At 50.7% G+C, this 15,687-nt stretch overlaps 1 long non-coding RNA gene across 25 annotated transcripts in view; it reads right to left on the reverse strand.

Moving 5' to 3' along the window:
- Nucleotides 1–12,528, reverse strand: part of LOC143443925 (uncharacterized) — a 100,542-nt gene extending 88,014 nt beyond the window's left edge. For 18 of the 25 annotated variants that reach the window (XR_013113361.1, XR_013113363.1, XR_013113357.1 and 15 more), the window contains exon 1: nt 5,549–12,527. This is a non-coding gene — a long non-coding RNA (uncharacterized LOC143443925). Of the gene's footprint in view, nt 1–5,548 lie in introns of all 25 variants that reach the window. The other 7 variants (XR_013113360.1, XR_013113366.1, XR_013113362.1 and 4 more) reach the window with 3 other exon arrangements.
- Nucleotides 12,529–15,687: the final 3,159 nt, after the last annotated feature.

Genomic DNA, 15,687 nt, shown 5'->3' on the forward strand with positions numbered 1-15,687 from the left:
CAGACAGCAATGCTGAGCACACAGGAACAGCTGAGGACCTCAGCCCATTGGGATTAAAAGGGGTCACTGCATCCCCATTTATAGATGAGGTCAGGTACTCTTTGCTCCCAAGGGCTGGCCACACTACCCTAAGGACTCTAATTCAGGTCTGGATCCTCCTCCTTGGCTCAGGCCCACCTCCACTTGCACAAGCCACATTCAGACCAGAAAAGTGTCTCAGGGCACCCAGAACTATAGAGGACAAAGGTGAAACAGTCAGAGTCGACTCAGAGCTTGCTCTGTCCTCTCAGGAGTGAGCACGTCTCCTGTGGGACCCACTGACCTGGGTCACTGTAATGATGATAGCAGATCTGAATTTATTTATTTATTTATTTATTTATTTATTTAATCATCTTTTATAACCCAGGCACAATTCTTTGTGCCTCGTAGGACAGTTACTGCATCCTTGACATTTATTCTAAGATGCCAGTAGCATCCAGGCCCCACCCACACCCCTCACATTATCAATAGACTTTGCTGATGTGCCCCAGGGGCAAGACCACACCCATGAGCATAACTGATCTTAAAACCACTTTAGTCCCAGCACTTGTGGAGTGGAGCAGGAGAACGGTAAGTTTAAGGCTAGCCTGGGCTACAGTAGTGAATGTGAGGCCAGCCTGGGCTATGTGAGACCCTGTCTGAAACGAAAAGACATGTATGATCTGTCCCCTGGACCTTCCCAGAGCTCCAGGAAAAGAGGCAGCATAGCCTTCCATACAGTGGTCCGAGCTTCTAAAGGTGGGATCGGGTAACATATGCACAAGACAATGCATGTGTGAGAAGTCCTGCGAAAGCCTGGAGCCAGAGAAAAATCATTGAAGCCTGGGGCTATCTAGAAAGGCTTCCTGGAGGAGGGAGGAATTTTTATTTGGCTAGATACAAGCAGCTAGGAAAGACAATAATGTAGGGAAGTCTCAAGAGCAGTAAAAGGTGCCCGTGGTGGGGATGAGTTTGCTGGCTTTCTCAGAGGTAAAGTCGGAGCTGTTAGTGAGCGGCTGACAGAGGAGATCTGCAAACAGGGCTCAAGACCACCCTGTCTTCGTTTTCTGACTTCTGCAGACCTGATGAGGGTCAGGTCCAGGGTAAGCAGGGAGGGTTCCTCATTCCTCAAGCCTGCCCCTGTATGATATCCCCCACCAGGCCATGTGGGCTTGGGCTGGCAGAGATTTCAAAGACCCAGGAGCCTACTAAACTTTATCCTGGAAGTCCCGGCTCTCCAACTCCAACCCCAGCTTGGACTTCATGCTGCCTAGACTTTCTGGGGACCCTTTTGATTTAAAAATGGGCGTCCAGAGGGCAAGACCCCACCCGGGGTCAAAGTGAAGAAATGTGGGGTTCGGGCTGCCCACAGGGGGCTTCTGAGAGAGCCTGCCAGCAGGGGGCGCTGTGAACTCAGGCACAGGCCCAGGCTTGGGGAGGGAGGCGGCAGCCACATGGTGAGGCCTCCAGACTCGGAGCCTCGCTCCACCCCAGGGAGCTTGCCCGCCTCCGCTCAGCAGGTTGTTCACCTCCTCCCTGCTTCCCAGGCTCACCCACCCTTCCCCCTCATCGGAGGAGGGAGAAGCGACTGTGCTGACCGTTTGGCCGATGATGAGACCAAGGTCAGAGAGAGCAAAATAACAAGGGGAGATGCAGATTCAGGTTGACCGGCATGCCAGTGTGTCAGCCCCAATGTGGTTGGGGCAACCTTTGGGCCTTGTTGGCAAGCCTACCCTGTCCCCAGGCTGACACTGCATGCTGCATAGGCTAGAGCGGACAACCCCACATCATGAGAGGAAATGCTGACCGGGGATAGAGGTACATGCTCATGCCCAAGTCTGGTGGAGCAGAGTGTAACCAGCATATGTGAATTCCCTCTCAACAGCTAGTTCTGACAACACACACACACACACACACACACACACACACACACACACACACACTGCCTGGGGTACTGAGTGCCATGTCGAGTACCCATCTGAGAAGCAGGTGTGACTATGAGCCCATCTGACAGATAAGAAAATGAAGGCTCAGTAAAAGTAGCTTTGAAGAGTTTTTGAGGTTACCAGGAGGAAACCATCATGCCCCAAGTCAACCTGGCACTTACCTGTGCTCCCAGGGCTCTTGGTGGGCCTAGGGGTCTAAGTAAAGAAAGTATGGAGCCCAGCCTATGGCCAAGACCATGGCTGAATCTGTGGCTGACGAGGATGCCACTGAGCATGGAGGGAAGAGGACAGGACCTCCTGGAGACCCAAGGAAGGAGTCCAGCAGGCCAGCTGGCTGTCTCTAGTCAGAGACCCTCCTGTAGGGGGCAAACCTTGACCAACAAAGCTTGATTCCCAACAGCCTGAACAAAGACAAGCAACTGGTTCACATCTCCACTGGGCATCAGCATCTGAGAAGAGAGGAAGGCAGGAACTGCCAGGAAAACGGGGCACCAGATCCTTGGGGAAAGGATATCAGATCTGTGGGTTCTACTGGCTGTTCTTGGTAGATACTGACCTAAGCTGTTAGGAAAATGGGGAGTTGGGTCTGGAAGCACACAGCAGTTTCTCCTTAGTCAGGAGGCTGAGGCAGGGAAATTCTGAGTTCCAGGAGCGCTTGGGCAATTTAGTGAGAAGTCTTCTTAAGATAAAAATAGAATAAAATACATTTTTAAAGAACTAAGGATACCAGGCATGTTATTATACACCTATAATCCTATAAAATTAATGTTTGCTTTTATTTCTTAAGAGAGGGGAAAGAATTCAAAAGACAGGCAACCCCAGGGTGTGCTCTTGCCAACAAAGACAATCAAGATTGAGTAGAATTAGAACCAGGTCTGCAACCAAGGAAGGGGCACACAACAGTCAGAGCCCCAGGAGAGCTGGCTAGGGTGTGTTCTAGAACTTGGAGAAGGATCCAGAGGTCTAGGCAGACCACAATCAAGAGTTTAGCAATGGTGACAAAATCTGAAGAGAATTTTGATTGATGAGAATTCAACTCAGGGCAGAAGGGGACTCAAGAGGTCAGCTGGCCTTAACCCAACTAAGGAGTAGGCTCCTCTCTGAAACTGCCCCTCCCCTCATCCCCTACCTCTCTATCATCACCACAAGGCTTGCCTAGCAGTGGCCCTGTGTGACAACAGAGCGCTGGAGTCAGGGATGCTACAGGAGAGACAGGAGGGAGAGCGTGCTGGCAGAGCGCTGGCTCCTATGCCGGGCTCCAGTGCTCTGCAGCTGTGGGGCTCGGCTCCTCCTCGGCTGATGCTGAAGATGAGATGACCTTAGTGGTGGGCTCTCTTGCTCTCGGTGGTTTCCTTTTTCCACCTAAGAAACAATTTCTTTTGTTCCAGATAACTAACGGGAAAGCGGATGCTGTTTAAAAGTCTGTACTTGAGGAGGTGTCTCATGGAGTCCCCAGAGGGCAGCTTGGTGGGCTGGCATTTCTCCCTGCCTGTCCACTCATATCCCCCCTGCCTCCTTGGCCTCCTGGCACAAGGGGTGTCTGCCTCGTATGACGCCCTCAGTCTCCTCTTGCTATCCAGCTCCATTGACAGGGAAGTCAGTGTGGACCCGCCCTTCCATCCTGCCTCTAACATGAAGTCCTATGTGCTCCTGCTCACACTGATCTGCTGACTCTCTGGTCCTTTCATATGGCACTATCCACAGGTCACCTTTGAGAACAAGGACGAGGAAGAAATAGCTACAGGGCTGACCTCAGCTCCCAAGAGGCTGTTGGCTTCACATGGGCAGGAGAAGCAACAAGGGGTCCCCAGTAGTAACTATGCAAAGGGCAGCAGGATGCCACAGTCTGAGCCTAGGTGACCTAAGAGACCCAATGACCCCATCCCAGAAGCTCTAGGGCCACCAGGTCAGCATTAAGCAGAACCAAAGCCCAGGCCACAGGTGTGGGATTCAAGGCTTCCATCCAAGAATGCAATTGGGCATCCTTCCTGGGAGATATTCGGCTGAAGCAAAAGAGAACAATTACGGGGCAGGGTGGAAAAGGACCTTCTGCAGTTAATCCCACCTTGGTAGCGTATCTCTGTTGGTAGACGGGGACCTGCCCAGCAAAACTAGGACTGAGCTGAGCCGCCAAGGGGCCCTGGACCTCTTAAGGCCCCTGTGGAGACGCCCTGGTGCCTAGGATATGCCAGGGCATTAGGCTATGGTTCAGTGACGAGAAGGAGAAGACAGAGGTGAGTGATGTCACCCAGGAATGAAGCAAGCGAGGCTACTGATAACATCGCCAGTCGGCCTCACTGTGGGCAAGGTGACTCACCCAGACAGCCACAGTCATCAGGACATTGTTGTTGTGCCCAGCCAGTAGGACTGGGAGGAGTGGCTCCTGCAGCTGGGACAGGTCCCCACTGAAGCCTCTGTTTGGTGAGACCTCAGAACACCATGTCCCCAACCTCCATTACCCTACCAGCTCAGGAAATGGCCCTCCCCGTGGCGGTTACCATTATCTTGGTCGCCAGCATTTGGTGGGGGTCTGTGGGGTGTGCTGGGTGATTTCCCTACCCACCCACTGAGCACAGCAGGTACCAGAGATTCTAACAGCACACCAGTTTCTCCCCCCTGGGTCGGACAACTGCCTTTGGAGACAACACCGGATGGTAAACTGCTAACCATAACCACGTGGCACCCTCATGGAAGGTACAGCCTGTTCCTCCTGCTAAAGATGCCTTAAGCCTGCTCCTAACCCATGCATTCTTGCCGCCTCAGAGTCTGCTGAGGCCAAGCTCGTCCTTCCCCACCTGTGGGGAGTACCGTGGACTGCTTGCTGTCCATGTTGAAAACTGAACAGCTACAGAAGGTACCGTTGAGCTTTGAGGTCACATGACTATACGTGGTGGCCCTGTTCCTTCTCGTTTCTAAAGTACTTCTCGTTCTCCTCGGCTGCCTAGAGCTATCTATTTGGCTTTCCTTTAGTAACTTTACCCTCCCACTGAACTTTCCCCCACTTAGCTGTCGTCTTCTGCAGCCTGACTCTTCATTCCTTCCTTTATCCATCCCATGAAAGAGCAGCTGAGCTAGGCATCCTTCTAAGCAAGGAACCAGATAAACCAGGACCTCTGAGGGTCACAATCTAGCCAGAAAATAACTAACAAGCAGATTAACTGGATGCATAAACTAAGTAGACAGCCCTGGAGACGCAGGCCTGTGATCCCAGCTCCTGAGAAGCTGAGGCAGGAGAATGGAATGTTCAGGTCCTGTCAGGGTTGTAGTATAAACTCAAGGCCAGCCTGGGCAACTCTAGAGAACTTGCATCCAAATAAAAACATTAGGACACCCTGTTCAGTGGTTCCCAGTTTAAATCATCCCCCCCACCACCACACACACACCTCCAAAACACACACTCGGGAAGCAGAGACCTGCTTTAGTCTCACGCATTTGAGGCTAACCTAATCTCCATCGCAATTTCCCGGCTAGCCAGGGCTACCTAGTGAGACCCTGTCTCAAAAGGAGAAGCAACAACAAAAATCAAGAAAACAAACAAAAAAAGGAGCCAGAAGATGTTGCTTAATGCCAGAGTGTTTGCTTGCCTGGCCTGTGTGGAGCACTCACTGCCATCCCAGATACTGAAGAAAGCGAACCAGACCAACCACTGCATGTGACAGGAAAAGCCAGGCGGAGGGCAGAAGGTGTCAGGCCCTGCTCAGCTCCAGCTTTCTGAGGAGAGCTCTGGAGGTAGTCAGGAGCTTTCCCTGCATAGCCCCTCCCAACAGGTTCCCTTGGCCAAGGAACATTCTCCACCCCAGTGAGGTTCTGCCAGGAGCCCGTGGCATAGCCTGGGGCACTTACTTCCTTCTCAACAAACAGGAGGCCTCTGAGGGCTCCTCCAGAATGAATGAACTCTCTCACCCCTGCATCCACCCCAGCTAACAGGAGGCGTTGGGGCCCCAGGTGGGAAGGCCTGCTCTGCCATCTATGAACTACATACCAGGCCCGGATGGCTTTCTCACCTGTAAAGAGTGGGGTGACATGAAGGCTCAAAGGAAGGTCTGGCTATGAAATTACCTAGCCCATAGTGGGTGCTAAACAGTGTTTCCTCGGGTAGCACTTAGGGGGAGGGTGGTCGTGATTGGGGGTGGTAACAGTGGGCCAGCTGGTCATCCAGAGCTTCAGTCAGTACAACCTGGTGCCTTGTCACTGCCCACCAGTGGCTGGGGCTGTGGGTGGAGAGGCACTCCCCATGACATCATGGGGTAGGAGCCAGGCAGGAGATGCGTGAGGCCCTAGGACTGTCACACCACAGGCCAGCTCTGACTTCCTCCAGGCAGGGCACCCAGCAGGCAAACCTTTTTTCCTTCCTTCTGCATTTGGAAAGAGCTATCCACCCTCCCATCTAGTGCTGGGTTGGTGGTTGGCTCCCAAGAGCCAGAGCAAGGAAGTGGGGACGGTATGCGCAGTCCTGGGGGCAGGCAGTGACAGCCACAGTACTATCACCTGGCATTCTCTGTGCTGTGGGGATTCTTGTACCCTTCACATTTGAGGAGCCCAGGGCTTCAAGGAATAAAGGCTATGGGTTCTGGGCAGCAAAAGAGAAGCCTGGCAGGGTAGAGGCTTGGCAAAGAGTGGAAGCTGGATCACGGTAGCAAGACCAGCCTGAGGCTGGGTGGGTTCCTGTCCCACATGACAGATGGAGAAACCCTCCCAAGTTCTCCCCCTGCAGCACCAGGTTCCTAGGGGTTACTAGAGCCTCCACGGAGACCCCAATGTCCTCAAGGTTTGCTGGCTGGGGCAGAGCAGAGAGATCATGACCCATCCCTTCTAAGACAAGAAATCAGACAGAGCTGACTGCTGTCTCTGCACAGTAGACTTAGGGGGAACTCACAGAGCTCTGACAGAAAGAAATGTGGCCTATCCCAGCTCCTGAAGAGCTGGCACTGAACCTGGACCCTCCCTCCCAAGTCCCCCCTCAAAGCCAGAAAGCGGGAACAGACACTGCAGTCTGTGGTACACTTCAGCCTGGGGTAATCTGGAGCAGGTAGATCTCCCAAAAGCCAGGTGGGTTTCTGAGCATGTCCTCAAGCCTGGCCACCATGAGTGCTCGCCCCTGTTGAGCATGGAGCAGGCAAGCTGGGCCCCACTGAGGGCTGAGTGTGGAAGCTGGCCTATGGGGAAGTGGTTTTTGACATGAGAAGGCAAAAGAGCCATGCTCCTCCACCCCCCCACCCCCCAAGACAAAAGCTGATACACAGCCGGGTACCCTCTGTGAGGCCCAGAGAACCAAAGGTGGAAGTTCAGGGGCAGGAAGGTGCCCTCACCGCTTCCTCCATCTCCCTGTGCTCCAGCACCACTGAGTACAGGGTGCTTGCTGTACCTGAGCCCAAGGTCTAGGGGTGGCCAGGCCAGAGCAGTTGTTTATCCACATGTACACCACACACATGTACATGCTGGACTATTCAAGAAGTGTGGGAAGAGGGACTGTGTGTGTGTGTGTGTGTGTGTACATGCATGTGTTTGTGTGTACACATGTGCAGGATCTGCTGTCACCCCCACCTGCACCATAGCCTCTGAGGACAGGACGCTCTGTCTCTGACTCTGGTCTACGCCAAGGGCTGCAAACCACAACCACGTCAGCAGCACATGCAAAGTGTCTGAGAGGTGGGGCCACCTCCGCAGGGTTCATAGCCTGGCACCAGCATGCATGCACAGGGTGGCATGCAGGACAGTCACACCCCCATTCTATTGCCCCCCCCAAGGCATTGCCAGGGCTTTGGGAAGGGAGATCTCCATTTGTACACTGGGTGGTTTCCCTTTCTGCCTCCTGTCCAGACAGCAGTAGACTCTGGAACACCATCTGTGGTCCAAGGTTCTAGATACCTGGTGATACCAGGGAACAGCAAAGCTCCCTGAACTCAGGCCCTGTTTATGTCAGGTAGAGTCTAACTGGGCAGAGACAAGAGCAGCAGCAGCAGCAGCAGGGGGCCATGTAGTCCATCATGAAAGAGACATTTCAATGTCCTGGGAGAAGGAGCCACCCAGAGTCTGGGGAGAATGTTCCTCCAAGCCTGTGTGCTACACTGCTCCTCTCTTGCTCCCTTCCCCCGCTCTCCCTGCCTCTGAGAGGCCTACTGGTCTCCCAGCACCTGATGTCACCTTTCTGGCTCCTTTACTAGGACTGACTCAAGGGGAAACCTCTGAGCAAGGTGTTCAAGCCACACCAGACAGCGCCATGTTTTCTCCTCCTTAGCTTCTTTCACCCCAACCCCTTACTTATTGTCTATCAAGTGTTTCTCTAAACATGAACTCTGGGACAACAGCAATCAATGGTTGCTGTCTATGATCTGCTATGATCCCTGGCTTCTGGAATGGTATCTGGGTCAAAGGATTCAAGAACTATAGGATGGATGGATGGGTGGGTAGATAGATGCAGACAGGCATCTGTAAAGCCAGGTCAGAGGATGGGAGTAGGACCAAGCCTGAACAAGCCATTTCTCTGTTCCAGGATATGTTGTCCCCAACATTTCTTTCCCATCACACATTGCACCTCTGGGGGTTTAGTAGGATGGTTTTCAGTTTACAGCTACAGGCCTAAAGACCACACAGGCCATAACCCAGGGTTGCTGGGCTGTCTCAGCCCTCCCTGTCCTCTCTGTAAGGAAGGCTCCTCTTTCTTCAGAGCCAGAATCTGCTTCTCCTCCCTCCATTCCTACTGCAAGGCTCGGGCTGCCCTTGTGCCCTGTTGCAGCCAACGGAATGTGGCACTTTCCATAGCCACTCAGTACGCAGGGGGTAAGCCAGGCATACACACAAGTATACACACACCACACATTCACATACACACACACACACACATGCTCACATACATGCATACATACACATGTAGACACACATGCACACAGTCACATACATGCTCACATATACACATACAAATATATACTCACAGGCACACATTCTCACACACATGCTCATATATACACACACTCATATACATATATACACACAAGCACACACACTCACATGCACACACTCATATACATACAAATGCACACTCACACACATGCTCATACATACACACAGATTATTGCCATCTCATAATATCCTGTATAAATTATCATTTTTAAATACTCCCATACTTAAAATCTCAGCACTTGGCGGTAAAGGCAGGAGGATTAGGAGTTCAGGATCGTCTTTAGTTACAAAGCAAATTCAGGGCCAACCTGGGCACATGAGAATCTATCTCAAGAAAGTGGGGTAAGGGGAGAAGTAGGGAAGAAGGGGCAGAGAAAAAGAGCTACTTATTAGCATGGGCACTGTCCTTCAGCTTTCTGCACACCAATGGCAGGAGTTGGTTGGTTGGTTGGTCGGTCGGTCGGTTGGTTGGCGACACTGGAGTGCACAGTGAGGGCCTGACACCCTCTGGGCAAGGGCTCCACTCCTGAGCTGCACTGGAACCATTTTCCACATTTTATTTGAAGCAGAGTCTACCTAAGTGGTCCACTCTTAGCCCAGGCAGGCCTTGAATTCTCAAGCCTCCCATCCCAGCCTCCCAAAGAACTGGGGTTACAGGCCTGGCTCAGTGACAGTTTTAAATGCAAGAGCATGTGTGTCCCCTGGGGATCTGCACAGTGACACAATGGCCAGCTGCCAAGCTTCCTTCTTCTATTTCTCAGTGGGGTGACAGGGTTGCACTGTCTCCTGGCCAAGACTGTTCTTACCCATCTACCCTCAGATGAGGTGCAACGAAGGAAGAGGAGGAGACTGGGAACAGGTGTCCCCAGGTCCCACCGTCCCCTGCCCCATCAGACTTTCTGAGACATTCCTCCATGTATAGATTACATGAGCTGTCTCCCAAAACCTGCCCAAATGCCAGAGCCATGAGCAAATGCGTTCCTCTTTGGAGCAACTAAGTTTGTTCTTCATTTTTTTTTTAATTTTGTTCATTTGTTTGTTGATTTTTGAGACAGGGTCTCATGTATTCCAGACTGGCCTCAAATGTAGTGTAGGATAACCTTATACTTTTTTGTTTTAAAGATTTATTTTAAAACACTCAAACACATAAAAGAAGTGAATCTAAATTTTTAAGGGGGGGCTTAAGAGGTAGGTGGCTCAGCAGTTAAAAGATTTGTTTACTTCACATACACCTTTAATCTCAGTATTTGGGAGGCAGACGGATCTAGGTGAATTTGAGGCCAGCCTGGTCTATGGAGTGGATTCCAGGACAGCTAAAGCTACATAGTGAGACCCTGTCTCAGAAAAAAAAATTAATATATATGAGTTTTTGCTGAAATGTGTATCTGTATGTGTGTCTGGTGCCTGTGGAGGTCAGAAGAGGGCTTCAGATCCCCTGGCACTGGAGTCATGGATGGTTGTGAGCTGCTGTATGGGTGTTAGCAATTGAATGTGGGTCCTTTGAAAAAGCAGCCAGTGTTTTTAACCACTGAGCCATCTCTCCAGACCCCAGGTACTTAAAAAAGTAAACAACAAACAAAAATTTATTAATTATGCATATGTGAGTTTTGTTGTTGTTAGGTTTTGGGGTTTTTTTTGTTTGTTTGTTTGGTTTGGTTTTTTGAGACAGGGTTTCTCTGTGTAGTCCTGGCTGTCCTGGAACTCACTTTGTAGACCAGGATGGCCTCGAACTCAGAAATCCGCCTGCCTCTGCCTCCCAAGTGCTGGGATTAAAGGCGTGTGCCACCACAGCCCGGCTTGTTGTTGTTTTAAAACAAGGTCTTGCTATGGCTGGCCTGGAACTCATAGAGATCCACCTGCCTCTGCCTCCTGAGCGCTGAAATGAAAGGTACAGCCAGCTTGTGTATGTATATGTGCATGTGTGAGTGTGTGTGTATGTGCATATGCTTGTGTATGTGCATGTGAGAGTGTATGAATGCACATGTGTGAGTGTATATGTATGTGCATGTGTGTGAGTGTGTATGTATGTGCATGTGCGTGTGCATATGTATGTATGAGTCTATGTAAGTGTGTGTATATGCATGTGAGTGTGTATGTGCATGTGTGTGAGTGTGTATGTGCATGTGTGTGTGCATATGTATGTATGAGTCTATGTATGTGCGTGTATGCGTATGTATGTATATGCATGTGTGTGTATGTGCATGTGTGTGTATGTGCATGTGTATGCATATGTATGTATGAGTCTATGTATGTGCGTGTGTGTGAATGTATGTGCATGTGAGTGTGTGTGTGTGCAGATGAATGTATAAGAGTATGTGGGGAGAACAGAAAACAAATCTGTCAGACTCGGCTCCATCTACCACATGAGTTCAGGCCTTACAGCAAATGGGTTTTATCCATTGAACCATTTCTCCAGTTCTAGCCTAGAATTTCTGATCCTCCTGCCTCTACCCTCTAAAGAGCCGAGTTATACTTGTACCACTCACCGTGCCTGGTTTATTTGGTTCTGGGGATTGAACCGAGCCAGGGCTTAATGGCGTGCTAGGTAAAAGCTTTGCCAACTGGGCTACATTCCTAGCCCTTCAGCTACTGAGACCGTGACAGTTACACAGCTGGTGGCTGACACAGGGCTTAGGAACCTGGGACAGAGCAGGCCTCATTTGGTTCAGTCAGTTCCCAAGGCTACATTCCTCTCCCCAGCCCCCAGGTTGCTGTCATTGTCCCTCTGCTTCCTCCAAATCTTCTCCCTGGTGACTTTATAAGTCTAAGGTTGAGCTAAGGCTAAATGTTGCCAGATTTTGACAAATCCAAAGGATTATCAAAACATGGAGACAGCCACAGCTGGGCTTTGACATGAGGAACAGGGGCGTGTTGGGAGGGTGAGAGCTGAGAACAGGCCCACTTCTGTCCAGGCTGAGCCTGGGCCCAGCAGGGCTCCTGGGCATCTGTTTCCTATCCTGATGCACTGAATGAAGCTGCTTTCCTCAGCTCCCCTACCCTGACCCCCACCATCTCCTCTGCTGACCCCACAGGAAATAGGTCAGAAGTCTGGCAAACAGAGTGTGGGCCCCTCTGATGGCGTAAAGGAGAGTCTGGGTGCAGAACCAAGCTGGGGTGTTCTCTTCCCCTCTGAACCAGCAAGGAAAGGCTACTCAAGGCCTCCCTTGGAGAGAGTATGATTCTCCTCAGCTTGCACACTTCTGCTCCTATGGGCAGCTACGAGATTGAGTGGTTCTCCTGATTCCACCTCAGGCCTCAGAGGTGTTTTTATGACAAGAAACAGGAGATGTCTCCTCAAAGTCCTTGGACAATAAGGAAAGTATATTTTCTCACAGAACAGTAAGTCCAGAGGAAGGGCTGCTTCCAAGACAGGTTGACCCTGGGGCTCAGCATTATCAAGGGTCCAGGTTATTTCCTCTTTCCCTGCCCTCAGCTGGCCACCTTATCCTTGGCTATCTTACTTTAAAGTTGCATGATGGCTGCCACCACCCCAGACATCACATCATCAGCCAATAATGTTCACAAGCAAAACAAACAAATAGCAGGAAGCATCTTGCCCTCTGTCCCACTGTAAGAGTAAGGAAGTCTTTTTCCCAGAAGTACCAGGAAACTGACCTGACTAGACATTGACTAGAATGATGCCGCATCTCAGGCCAGAATATGTTCTGGACAAGGGTGATCTTGGTACTATGGTTGCTTCAACATTGACTTCAGCTGAGGAGGAAGACAGATGCCTGGAACAATGTGGACACCTGGACATCCAGGAGAGTCCAGTGGGGTGGGGACACTGGGACCAGTCTGTGTGGGTCAGGGAGCAGCAGCAGAAGACAGGTTTCTTCACAGGGAGCCCAACTTCTCCTGTTTCCCAACAGTGTGTTTCAGGGGCTGTGCTCTCTTGAAGGAAGTAAATCCCGGAAGTATACAAAAGCCTGCAACTGAGGCAGACACTCGTCTCTCTCTCTCTCTCTTTCTCTGACCAGGAACTTAGTTCTTAAGAACATTGGTGTTGAAATTAGACTCAGATTTGTTTTCTGGTTTGTTTTGTTGTTGTTTTGAGACAAGGACTGTCTCACTTTATAGTTGGACTTCATTATGTACCCCAGGCTGGCCTATAATTCGTTATGTAGCACAGGCTGGCCTAGAGCTTGCTACAATCTTCCTGTCTCAGCCTTCTAAATGTTGGGATTTCAGGAATGAGTTATTTTGCCTGTGAATTCTGAACCTATTCTTTTCTGTTCTTTTTAGATATGGGAGTCTTGATTTGTAGCCCTGGATAGCCTTGAATCCAAAATTCTCTTGCTTCTGTGCCCAGAGTGCTGAGATTACCAGAAATTCTTTAATTATTCTCTACAGCCCTTTCTTTGTATGAAAAATGCCCAACTAACCAGGCACACCTTTAATCAGAATTTGTGTGGAGAGGCAGGCAGATCACTGAAGTCAAGGCCAGCCTGATCTACAGAACGAGTTCCAGGACAGCCAGGACAACACAGAAAATCCCTGTTTTGGAAAGAAAGAAAGAAAGAAGGAAAGAAAGAAAGAAAGAAAGAAAGAAAGAAAGAAAGAAAGAGGGAAAGAAAGAGAAAGAAGAATGGAAGAATGGAGAAAGGAAGCAGCTGTGGCTGACTCAGTCTGGCATTTAACTCCAGTTTCCCAATCTACAGAGCAGGAATGGGCGGCCTGGGCAGGGCTGGGAGTCTGCTCATGCCCATGGAGAATTCTCAGGATCCAGGAAGGGTCTTGCTCTGAGCCCAGTTCCTTCTACCCCACTGTTCTGTCCCCTGAAGCGTGGCTGAGTCCTGAGGAGAGGAAGGGACAGGCAGGCCTGGACAAGATGCTGGGACTGGGCCCCTCTGCCCAATCCCCCAAGGACACATTCCTTCAACACCCCCCCCCCCCATTCCAGTGGGTCCTTTTAAGCCAGAAAAGATGGCCAAGAATTGGTCCCTGAGGCTAGAGGTGGGAGAGCACTTGCCTAGAATGTGACAGGCTGCAGGCCTGGACTCCATCACCAGCGCTAAGAGTAGAACTTCTTTCCCTCCCACCCTCCCTTCCACCTTCCCCCTTCCTCCTTCCCTCCCTCCTCTCTATCCCCTTCCTTTTCTCTTTCTCCCTTCCTCCCTCCCTCCCTCCTTCCTTCCTACCTTGTTGGAGGCAGGTCTCATTGAGTAGCCCATGTCCACTCGTGCGGGAGAGTTCAAATTCTCTGCACAAACCTACCAAGTACTGATGTCTCAGGCCTGTGCCACCACGTCCAACTTCAGACAATTTTTAAAACCTAACTCTCTCTCTCTCTTACTAAAAATTTGGTTGGCAAATTAATAACTACATATGTCATAGAAGAAATTAAAATAAATGGCAGAAAGGATAGATGGATGGATGGATAGTTGACAGGTGCCATTTGTAAGGAAAGATTTTGGAGGAGGAGACAGACAGGCAGAGCCAGGATCTATGGGAGTTCGTGGGAAGGAGTCAGGAGGCTCTCCCAGGAAGCCTGGAGCACTGAGCCGGCCCAGCAGAGGGAAAGGTGGATTGATGGGTTTCTGACCTGGGAAGGCTGTCTGTCTCTATTCCCATCCCCCACTGAAGCTCCTCCCTAGGGTATATTCCAAACCTGGAAAGTCCCAGCTATCAGCAGGATACTTGCTATACCATGGTAAAACCAAAACCAAAACCAAAAAGGATGGATGGATGGATGAATAGACAGATGCAGTCACCAGTTAATCCCAAACCAAAGTGTTAGTCACACCTTCTCCCCAGAAACCTCCCTCCAACTCAACAACAAATAATTCCCTAGGCTGCCAGGTCCAGCTGTGCAGGCTGTCTGCTGCCCAGTGTCACACACGGTCATGTGACTAATGTGACATGGGGTATGTAGTGTGGTTACAAAACACGGCTTCTTCCTCTTCAAAGCTCAGGGAAAGCAGAATCACATTCAGAAGGAAAGGGGTCAGGGAACCTCCTCACCCAACACCATGGACTCTTCCTGACTTTTCTCTCTGGTTCCGAAAGCCCCAGCCTTTGCTTCTTTCTAGTCTGGGTTTGAGATGGCTTTAGCCCAACAGGCCAGTCCTTTGTTCCTAGACTTGGGTCTGGAGCCTCAGTCTGATGGGTGAGCCCTACCTAGGACATTGCTGCATCTCAGTTTCCTCATAAGAGAAACGAATTAGAACGAAGTTGATCATTGCTTGCCTAGCACGCAAGGAGCCCTGGGTTCCCCGCCAGCGCCAGGCCCCTGACCCGTGTGTCTCTCAGCCACAGAGCAGCCAGCTGTTTCAGAGGAAGCAGACTGGTAAACACTAGGATGTGGAGTCAGTGCTGGAAAAGATGGGGTTTGTGTGAGCATCCCAGTTGGGGTAAGTTGAAGGAAGAAGAGCCCGAGACAGGAGGGAAAGGACCAAAGTGTCTCCAAAGACATTGTGAAACTGTTAAACAGATGGCTTTCTCTCTTGCCTGTTTTCTTCCTTTTAAAAGAAAAACAGCTCATTGTTGGAAGAGGTCAGATTAGGGGGCAGAACAGTGCTGAGGGTTCAGGACTGGGGGCCATGAAACTCTCAGGCACCTGTGCCTTCTCTCCCCACTCCACAGTCCAGAGGGGTGTCCCATCACCGGCCTACTCGGTGGGCATAGAACCTGCTCCTGTATGTACACCCACCCTCATGTTAGTTTCCTCCCGAGCCTGCCTCCTCCTAGTCTTTATAATACCATGTAGCCCAAAGTCAAACAGTCAAGATCTATGCAGTCCCACTGAGCTGCATGGCCGAGCGGCTCAGGCGGGGGCAGTCTGAATCCCACCTGTGCGTAGTTCTAGCTGGGTAATCATTGT

This window comes from Arvicanthis niloticus, chromosome 11, assembly GCF_011762505.2.
Source record: "Arvicanthis niloticus isolate mArvNil1 chromosome 11, mArvNil1.pat.X, whole genome shotgun sequence".
In the NCBI taxonomy this organism is placed as follows: Eukaryota; Metazoa; Chordata; class Mammalia; order Rodentia; family Muridae; genus Arvicanthis; species Arvicanthis niloticus.